The sequence below is a fragment of the Carassius auratus genome, unplaced genomic scaffold (assembly GCF_003368295.1).
Source record: "Carassius auratus strain Wakin unplaced genomic scaffold, ASM336829v1 scaf_tig00216192, whole genome shotgun sequence".
Classification (NCBI taxonomy): domain Eukaryota; kingdom Metazoa; phylum Chordata; class Actinopteri; order Cypriniformes; family Cyprinidae; genus Carassius; species Carassius auratus.
In genome coordinates, this window is record NW_020528450.1 from 149,290 (window position 1) to 160,000 (window position 10,711).

General features: G+C 34.8%; 1 long non-coding RNA gene across 1 annotated transcript; it reads right to left on the reverse strand.

The window, feature by feature from the left end:
* Positions 1–1,943: 1,943 nt before the first annotated feature.
* LOC113097366 (uncharacterized) lies at positions 1,944–3,855 on the reverse strand. The gene is made up of 3 exons (XR_003288824.1): positions 3,323–3,855; positions 3,008–3,052; positions 1,944–2,412 (listed from the first exon to the last, which is right to left on the reverse strand). It is a non-coding gene; the product is annotated as an uncharacterized LOC113097366 (long non-coding RNA).
* Positions 3,856–10,711: the final 6,856 nt, after the last annotated feature.

Below are 10,711 nucleotides of genomic sequence, written 5' to 3' on the forward strand. Positions count from 1 at the left end.
AAGTGTAAGCTTGATTTTTTCTTTTTCAGCTGTTTCTTACCTGTTCTCTGCAACAGGAGAGTGTAAACCGAAACAAGACCTCAAATTACCCTTTGAAGGGATAGTGTAAAACCTGTAGTGATTTTAATTCACCATCTTTATAAAATGTAAATATGACAAATGAAACTGTATTCCTATGAAATGCAGAATGTTTTAATTCTCTCAAACTTCAGACATGTCTGTAAATAATTAATAGTACAAATGTTATTACAAAGAGAAACTAATTAAAAGGTACATTTTTATATTGAAATGCTTTTGTAACAAAAATGTGGTAAGAATTACAATATGTAAAAATTCAGTATTATAAAAATTGTATCATTTTATTTAAAAAATATCTAATTTTTTTTAACATTTTTCTTAAATATACATGTAATCCAGTGTATAAACTATATAATAAATATACAAAATTGCACTTTTGTGATTCCATGTGCACTTTTTTTGTTTTTATATGTTAACTCAAAACAGTGGACCGTGAAAATTTGTGAGGATATAGAACACACAGTCCAGAGCTGATTTACGGAACCAGCCAATGACAAAGGAATCACACGATCAAAAATTTGATATTCCTTGATTCGACGAATGGCCCGTTCAATGTGAATCCTCAAACGAGCAATGTTGTGTGTGTGTGCAAGATCCTCATGGCTGAACTGTCCACTTGGGCCGAGAAAAGGTGGAATAACTACTGTGGCATGAATTTCATCAAGTAGGTCTTTGATTAAAAAGCCTTTGTCTACCATCACAGCATCACCCTCTTCGAGAAGATTCAAAATGCCAGATGACTTGGTGATCTCTTTATCAGAGATGCTTCCGGTGTAAAGACTGCTCACAAAAGTCATGCTCCCATCCGGGGAAATTCCAACCAGAGATTTGAGTGCAGTCGTGCCTTTGTAGTGTGAGTAAGTCTCAGAGTTCAGTACCTTAGAGCTGGCAGATTGGACTCGAATTTCAGTACAATCCAGGATGACTCTGGTTTTGGGGTAGAGAGCTTTAAAATACTCTGGCATAAGTTCATCAACTGCAGATCTACTTGGCCATATAGGCAGACTCCCCAGCATGAAGTACAAATAATTTGCCCAGGTTACACAAATTCTACTGACTGTACTTTGTGAAACACTGAAACGCACAGCAAGGTCTTGTTCATGAAGGCCAAATCTAATCCGGCAAAGAAACAAAAAAAAACTGATTAAACAGGGAGAGATGTTGTGCCTGGAATCCAACCCTCAGTGAGTGTTGGTTTGTTTGATTGATTCTTTGCACTTGAGCCCATGAGGCCATGCTCTGTGCTGTGGGCTGTAGAGCCAAGAAAACGGCTCTTAAAGTGTCATAGTCAGGGAACCCAGTGTAAAACTGTATGAGTTTTGGATTACCCATAAAGTTCTGAATGCCAAACTGATTACTTCTGAGTGCTTCATTTTCAGCAGACAGACGATAAATTTCCTCTTGTGCAGCCACAAGCTTCTCCTCTGTAGTCATGGGCTCCACACAATAATCATGATCAGTGTTTGGCATCTCTGTGACATGACTAGATTGAGAAACTGAAAGTGTTAATGGGACATGTACATTTTCTTATAATTAATCCACAAGTTTTGACGCATATCTGTCTTGTTGCACTCGCTTATTCAACGACACAAGAGTCCATGATGTCCTTTTATTTCTTAGTTTATTTTCAACATCAATCGTTTAACACTTCTTACAGTCTTCTCACATAAATCCACTTGGTTTACAACTAAAAAAAAAAAAAAAAAAAAAAAAAAATATATATATATATATATATATATATATATATATATATATATATATATATATATATATATATACAACATAATATAACCAGAACATGCAACATAACACAAATAGTTGTGATACTCAATTTAAATAATGAATTATGCAATATGGGTCTTACAGAGAGAGAGAGAGAATGAGAGCAGGCAAGTAAGATTTTATACACCTATTCTATATTCATGTTTATTTCTCATTTGATGCATTTATATACCGTATTTTCCGCACTATAAGGCGCACCATAAGGCACACCTTCAATGAATGGCCTATTAGAACTGTTTTCATATATAGGGCGCACTGGATTATAAGGCGCATAGAATAGAAGATACTGCAGTCAAACGTTTGACTGGGTTTGTGGTATGCATCCACTAGATAGAGCTGTGATAAAGGGAATGTCAACAAAACAGTCATATAAAGACGCCTTGAGCGCCTTGATCCATATATAAAGCGCTCCGGATTATAAGGCTTACTGTCATTTTTTTGAGAAAATTAAAGGCTTTTAAGTGCACCTTATAGTGCAGAAAATATGGTACACATTTTGTATGATAGATTTCTACTAACCATTCTTCGTAGCTTGGTCCATCCTTTGTAGAACTGTAGAGAAAGAAGAGAACAGTCATGTAACAATAGTAAACAGTTGGTTGCATAAAATAATGTGAACACCAATTATTATATGGGTTAATAACATGTATGTAGTTTGTGGGGGGATATTGTGAATATAATTTATTCATATTTTTGTTTATATTTTCTTGTTTGTCTATTATTGGTTTTACGCAGTGTTTAGTACTGGCTGTACTTGAGTGTGAAATTGGTAACAGGTTAGATATCCAAATAGAGCTAATTATCAGAGCCTATTTAACAAAAACATCTGTAACCTTAAGCTCAGTTGTTGTGCATTTAAAAAAACAGATTTTAAGATTAGGCCTATGACTAATTATTATTATGACTAAATCAGTGAAAAAGAATATAAAACAAAAAGTGAATGATGGGGGCCATCAAACACTAATAAAGATTGTGAACAAACAACTTAAAGAAATATTAGCTATTTTTGCAGGTATTAATATTTTGTGCAACCTCTGTTCTGTCATTGATTGAACTATACAACTTGCATATCACGATTATGAGACACACAAAACTTTTAGAGTAACGTTAATTTACATGTTTATTAGTTTCCTCCATTTCTGCTCACCTTTCATCTTCCTCATGTTCTTCCTCTAAATGCCATTTTTCTTGTCTAAAGCAGAAACAAAAATAATGTTCTGAACATAAATTTGATATTTTAAAAGGGGTTGATACCAAACAGTACACAGCAAACTATTAAATACATTTCACTTTGCATAAAAATAAAGTTTCTACCCAGTAGTATTTTGTAAGACTTGACATGTTTATATTTATTTCATGTAAATGTATGAAAGGTGCTTATGACCTAGCTGCATGCTCTTATCACAAATTAATTATTTTAATCTATATAACATCATTTGAAGAATAGATATTTTTCACTTACGATCGTAAGGTTTTCCTTTCGTTTGGCTGTTGAGTCCATGTAAACACGGAGGGAACTGAACCTCCCTTTAGCTTCCTGATTCCAGTCAGAACACTCGTGTGTTCTTTGTAATCTATGAAAAATTGAGATTTTGAACTTAGTTGTTGTGGTAAAATATTATATTTTAGCTATATGCAGGCGTTTAAAGGAAAATAAACATGCTCACGTTAGAAATTAGCGTTTAGCCAAAAGGCTAACGTTAGGGGTACACAGTCCTTTTTATCCATAAATGCAATATTGTTACCTGAAAGGAAGTCCAATGTCCCGTCTAATTTTAACAATCCACTTTTTCTGAAGTTCTCTGTCCTGTGGAAATTTGTGAAATGACGTATTGTCTTTATTTTGATGGCTAAACGACCTGCATCCCGGTACACAACAATACGCCATAGTGAACGCTGCTGACTGCTATCCCTCATAGCCTCGTTTTCGAATCAAAATGGCGGGGGGCTGAATAAGGCGTATAGCCTTGGCTCTGGTCTGTCTGTATAACTCAGTTACCACAGCCACACAAAATCTAAAGTAAACAACTGAAGGGTCAAGATCCCAACTAAAGCAAACACTGAACACTATAATGGTGACACACAAATTGTGATTTTCTCGTTTGGTGATTCTGCTTATTAACATCAGGTGTCTTCGATAATGCTCAATCATAACTCAATTAACTTCTTAATTATCTCATTAACTTCAACTCAGCTTCAGTGTTAGTTTTAACACTGCTTCAGTGTTTATATGAGTCCACACTCAGAGTGTTAAATTAACACTGGGGATTTTGCGGTGTGGGAACTACTGATCTAAACTTATTAGTTTTACTAATACTGAAGTAAATATTGAACTTATATGAGTGTGGGACCGATTTCAATATTCTGTTTACAGTACAAACAGTAACAACAATGACAGTGAAGATCACCTTCTGCTGACAAACAATGAAAATATAAGAACATCTTACATTATATATGGAAAGGATGGTAACAATTGCATATCTTTGATTTGTAGAGCTATATCCACTAAAATCTATTAATAGAAAATAAGTTCAAAATACAAAAATTTATAAAAATATATAATTTTTATTTGAAGGTTTATAAAAATGTGTATATATATAACACTGTAAACAATTTTAACATCAGTTCAATATAAAGTATAAGAGATTTAAATTAAAGTTAGTTAATTTGTCTGTTTTTCTTACTATTTCAACACTGGAGTCAAATATTGCAAAAAAACATATACATATTTTGAGTGACAACTGAAAAAAAAAGCAGTTGACCTTTCACATGGAGTTTGATTGACAGGCGCTTTGACCAATCATAGCGCAGAATCATGACTTTTTTTATTTACCTATTTTTTTTGTATATTGATTAACAGGAACTAATGGGGCGGGTCTATGTGAATGCAAAGGGTCCCTGTTGTAGTACTGTATTTTTTGTGTCTATAATTCAATCAAACATACTGTGAGAGTAAAACTAATTATATAATGAAATAAAAAAAAATAAAAGATTGCTAAAAAAAAGTATTTTTAAGGATCGAAAACAAAGAAATTGAGATTAAAATTATTTGCAGTGCATGTAAATCTTGAATTATTTTTTTTTTCTTTGTGCACTTCAAACAATTTTCCTCGCAAAACCACAAACGTGTTGCCTTTATATAATGTTTTTTTGTTTGCTTGTTTATTTTCTGAATTTTTTGGTTGATCTCTATGAGTTTAAATAAACATATCGTAAAAACTACAAACCCTTAATTTCTTTAAAAGTGGGCAAACTTACAAAATCAGCAGGGAATCATATAGATATTTCTCCCACTCTGTGTGTGATGAACATTTTTTATGTCACATGTCACATGTACGGCATGTTTACATTTTTAAGGAGTTTAACAGTTCATATTGAACCATGCTGTAGGATCTTTACTGACTAGGGTCTAGTTTCTAGTTTCCATACTGTCTTTTGTATGAAAGTCCTGTGACAATCACTCAGCAGCCACTACTTTCTCATGATAGACATAGGCAGAACATATGATACTGTGATGATTAATTAATATATTTGGCTAATATTGCAAAATACAGTTCACATCACTAAACACTAGTGGTGGGCATAGATTTTTTTTTCTTTAATCTAGATTAATCTCACTGTAATCTTGAAATTAATTTAGATTAATCTAGATTAATCTATATTAAAATGGCTCATTCGAATTCTACCGAAGGCATTCAGAATATGTGTGTTACCCAAAAAAATTGACAAAAAGTAAGTCTTTGAAAAGGGGTTTTATCAAGCTAGGTGGTGCATTAGAAAAGGGGCTCATCTCCTGTTTCCAAAATGCATCACAAAGTGCTTGAAAAAGTGGCCCCTGTTTGAAATTGTTTAATTTGTATGTTTGTTTATTTTTATTTATTTGTGCTATGTACACAATGTTTAAGTTTTAAGTTTGTAAGTGTCAAGGTACAGAAAACAAATAATTAAATGTAAAATAGCACTGGATAATCTTCAATGTAAAAATGAAATATACAATGAAACATACATTTATGCAGACACCTTCAACATTTCTCACATTATTACAGTTTTGCTATATATCAAAAATTACATCTGGTGTCTGAATAATTTTTGGTTTGATTGTTAAAACTACAAAGTAATTCAGTCAAGAGTGATTTTCATTTTCATTTTCTAGGATTAACATTACAGCAGCAAGTAGCTAAATTAGGCGCGGTCACTTTAAGAGAGATGAACGCATCCAATTTAATACACATCAATTTTTTTTCCTCAACTGTTTACTTTCACTTAAGAAAAACTGACAGTTTTTTCTAGCATAATTTCCAAGGTGGATATTTTGACATATTTTGTATGTATTTGTCAGCACAAGAGCAAAAATAAGCAAATTCGATGTTCAAGTGTTTTGAGACGCCTTTCTCTGCATGAGCGCTGAACACCAGAACACCGCGAGTACTGAATTGGCCTCTTTCACATCTTTTTGTTTGTTCAAACATTTGTATTTGTTCGTTCAGGTGCAGGAGGGACTTCGAGGAGAACTTCGCAGAAGAGAGCTCGGTTCAGTGTCATGCCGAACACAGCGCGTGAGTAACCAGCTACTCTCTTCAGCTTTTCAGCCTCTTGTGTTTGGATGCTTTAATGTTTAAATTGACATACGGTAGGGCTTAAAAACACGTGAAAAAGATAAGCTTTCGTGATGATGCGCAGCCGTGGCCCGTCAACTGTCCTGAGCATCTTTTTAGGCTGGCCTCAGCCAGTCGGTTACATAAAATATCAAGGTGAAAGTCATCATAGCTTACTTAGTAGAGACCCAGCTCCCAACCCAACTTTGAGAATAGATTAACAGCAATATTTTTTTTATCGCCCGATAAGAGTCTCGCGTTAACGCAGCACGTTAACGCCGATAATGGCCCACCACTACTAAACACATAATCATTTGGCACCTTACACGAATATGACACCTCTAGAATAAGAAAAGCTTTATTATTTACTTTGTTGCAGACTTCTTGAACTGAAAATATGACACAAAAGTCTGCCAGTTTTATAAATACTATTGTAGTTTTTAAATTGTGTTTGCATTATTGATGCACTTTTTACATAGTTAACACTGTATATTTGAATCTTGTTTGTATTAACAATGTGATCTGCTTTGACACAATCTGTATTTTATAAAGCACTATATAAATAAAGGAGACCTTGCATGAATTGACAGACCTCTATTACTGTACATTTCAGCAATATGGACATTGCTCTGGCGGCCCACCACTGCAGAAAATTCTGCCAGTGTAATGTCCATATTGCTGAAATGTACAGAAACAGAAGTCTGTCAAAGCCTTCTCTGCTGGCTTAAACCTTATCAGAATCACTTACTTAGTTTTAATATAGCTTTTCCATGAATATGCATTAAATTATTTCCTTTGGTCTATTCTCTTCATTTCACAGCTTTTCTCTGGTTGCACTGGTCTAGCAGTGTATGTTTTTTATTAGAGCTTTTATGCAACCATATTTCAGCAATCGTGTTACCAGGGTCATAGAAATCTGCATGAGATACCTATCTGTGATGAATTCAGTTATACTGCATTTCTGTGTAATAGAAATATAGCAGTGGCATCATTATGATGGTACTAAGAGGTGGATTTATTCAAGTAGGACTCCACTGAAGGGCTATAGGTGTGAAATGCACCTCCCGCCACTGCACTGCCATAACAGATTTCTCTATAACAGAAACATGCATTTTATGTAATGCTGCTTTGAAGCTATAGTCAAAAGTGTTGTGTGTGTGTGTGTGTGTGTGTGTGTGTGTGTACTTGTCTACCTATCCAACAGGGGACCATGGTGTCGTTACACACTCACCAACAGGGGACCTCAGAGCTAAGAGGGGACATTTTTCAGGTCCCCTGTTAGACATGCCTTAAATCATGCTAAAATCAACTGAAAAAGCCCCTGGTGAAGTTTTTTTTATTTTGACCAAGTGGGGACCTGGACGTGTGTGTGTGTTTAAACTCATTCTCAGCAGCGCCCCTGTAGGCCGGGGCAGGAACTGTAAGGGTAAATTCACACACGTCGTTCACACTCCTCTATTGTCTGAATGCCTGCTGTTCCAGAGAGACTCTGAGGCTCTGAGAGGAGATTGAACACAAACCAGTCTTTTAAACTCCTAAACTCTTCTAAACTCTTAAAACATTCATATTCTCAAACATCCAGGAGGACCATATTACAGTGAGGCAAAATAGTGTCTGAATTATTAGCATTATTATTTCACTCTAATGCTAAAAAAAGTTTATTTTTATATTTTTTACCCCAAAATGTTTTAACAGTGTATGTTGAATGTCAAGAACTGGTATTTTATTGTTATCATCAACATTGCCATTGCATGCACAGATATTGAGAATGTGAAATATTGTTAAATGTAAGGTCAGCCGATCAGGCGTCACACTTCACCATCTAACAGGGGACCAGTGTGCTTTTTTTGTAATGCAACAATCAATATATAATTTTGAAAAACTGACATATTATAACCAAAAATTCCTCATAAAGTAGACTACCAGTAAATTTGATAAAAATTATTCTGCCAATAGACCTGACCATTTTTTAAGTGCTATCTGATATTTATGGAAGTAAAATAATGACAAATGTCTTTGAAACAAAAAAGCATGCTGAATAGCACTAACTGAAAAGAATATGCATTGCATTAACAGTACTTGCATTTTAATGCCTTGTATTTCCAAGGATTCCATTTTTAGGTCCTGAAATTTAACATAGTTGTTCGTTTCAGCTGTGAATATTTCAATTAAAAATATTTCACACACCTTTTCATAATTAAAAAATCAATAATTCATATTAACGTTCCAGAATTCACCTCCAAAATATTCAATCGGTTTAAAAATACGATGTATAATATTCGACAGGCAAATTTCGGTCCATTTTATTTCACTTTCCAAATTCGCTTCCACAAATTCAGTGGTTAAAATTCGGCAGATAATTCGCCCTTTCACATCCGGGAGCTGCAGGAATAGCAGTAGAGCACAGAGGCATGATCTCCATCTCCTGTCAGTCGCTCACCAGCAGGTGGTGCAAGCGGCTGCTGTTTAAGACCAAAGCAACAGGTGGATTAAGTAATACAGTTACAAAAACTGATCTGCATAAATGGAGCAAGCGCTAAGCTGAAGTTTTGATTATCGGGGCATGTGGAAAAGCTGATTGTGTGAATGTGAATGTTTATTTCAACATCTTTGCCTTTACCATAGACTGTATAAAGGCTGTTACCTGTAGCCTAAGCAACATTCTCTACCATAAAGGAGATTATAATGGGATTTTACCCAACGCTGAAGTACAGAACTAACATTACATCCCCTCACGTCACACTCCAGGATTCCCCAATGACGTGTAAGGGGCTTTTCACATATCGCGCTTAAAAACGCGTGGAAAACGCTAGGCACACGGCTTTCTCCTTCTTTCCAAAGCGCTCGAGCAGTTGCGCTCCTGAGGCATCTGCCGTTGCTAAACATCCATGACCTGCTCTCTCCATGAAGACGCGGAAATTTCAGCAAAGGATAAATGGATTTGCAGCACTAAAAATCGCTTGCAGTAGCTCTGCTACTAAATTTATTTCAAAATGGCAATCCATTTACAGCTATGATCAGCTGTTCCTTCATCTTGGCTCAGCTTTCAACTTTGTTATGGGAAAGGATAAAGCTGACTGGTTAGTTCTTGCCACATGACCTGTGGTGCGCTTGCGGTATTCTGAAAAATTTAGATGTTTTTAACTTGATGCGGTGCGGACGCACCTAGAAAAAAACTAGGCGTCTTCATGGAGAGAGCAGGGACCTAAGGGACCATCTGACAATTCCACTGACTGGGTTAAAAGGTCCAATGTGTTTTAATAAAAAATTTTAAATAACGTACTGTCAAAGTCTAAATCTTGTGTTTCTCATAGTGATTATCTACAGGTGAGATTTTGCCTGTACCTCCCTTCATATATTTACAGTATACAATTATTTACATATTAAAGATCCCTGGAAAGGGTTTTTCAGTTGTTGTACATTGCTAGATACAAGACTGACTTACTATTTTTTTCTTAAACAATATTTGTGTAGTGTCCATACAAAGAGAAATAAGTTATTGGCCATATATATTTAGTCAGTTTGAGTTAATAATTAATTTAGTGTAAACTGATTAATTTGAATTTAATATTGTACTACGTTTCATTTTGAGGTAAATTTGCAGATGGTCCCTAAAGCAGCTTAGGCGAATAGACAGCAAATATCAAACATAAAACTACTGCGCTTGGTTTTCTTTTTACGAAAAAAAAAATTATTTGGTGAAACTTTTTTTTTGTGGGGCTCATTTCTGTGCTCATCTGCTGAAATGTACATAATATACAGTAATATATTGTATTAATCAGATGCCGATTTAATATCTTGAGGCAATAAAAGACGTTATTTTTTTAACGTTAAAGTTTAACACAGAGTTTTTCTTATTAAGTGACTTGGATAAAAGCGTCTGCTAAGTGAATAATGTAAATGTAATCGCTGTTAGTGCGCTGAGCCAGTTTTATTTTCTTTAACAGATTTCTGAGGGAAACCGCGTGAAACCTTGAGCGTTCGTTCATATTTTATATCTGCTTAACTGTCTATATAGTTTGCATAATCATCAATAAAGTGTAATTTGAGATCTGAGGTCTTATATCATAGTATTAATTGATTGAGAAGCGTTACTCTGCAGTGTGACGTGAGTGGATCCCCAGTATTTTCTGTACTTCAGCGTTGGGTAAAATCCCATTATAATCTCCTTTATGGTAGAGAATGCTGCTTAGGCTACAGGTAACAGCCTTTATACAGTCTATGGTAAAGGCAAAGATGTTGAAATAAACATTAAC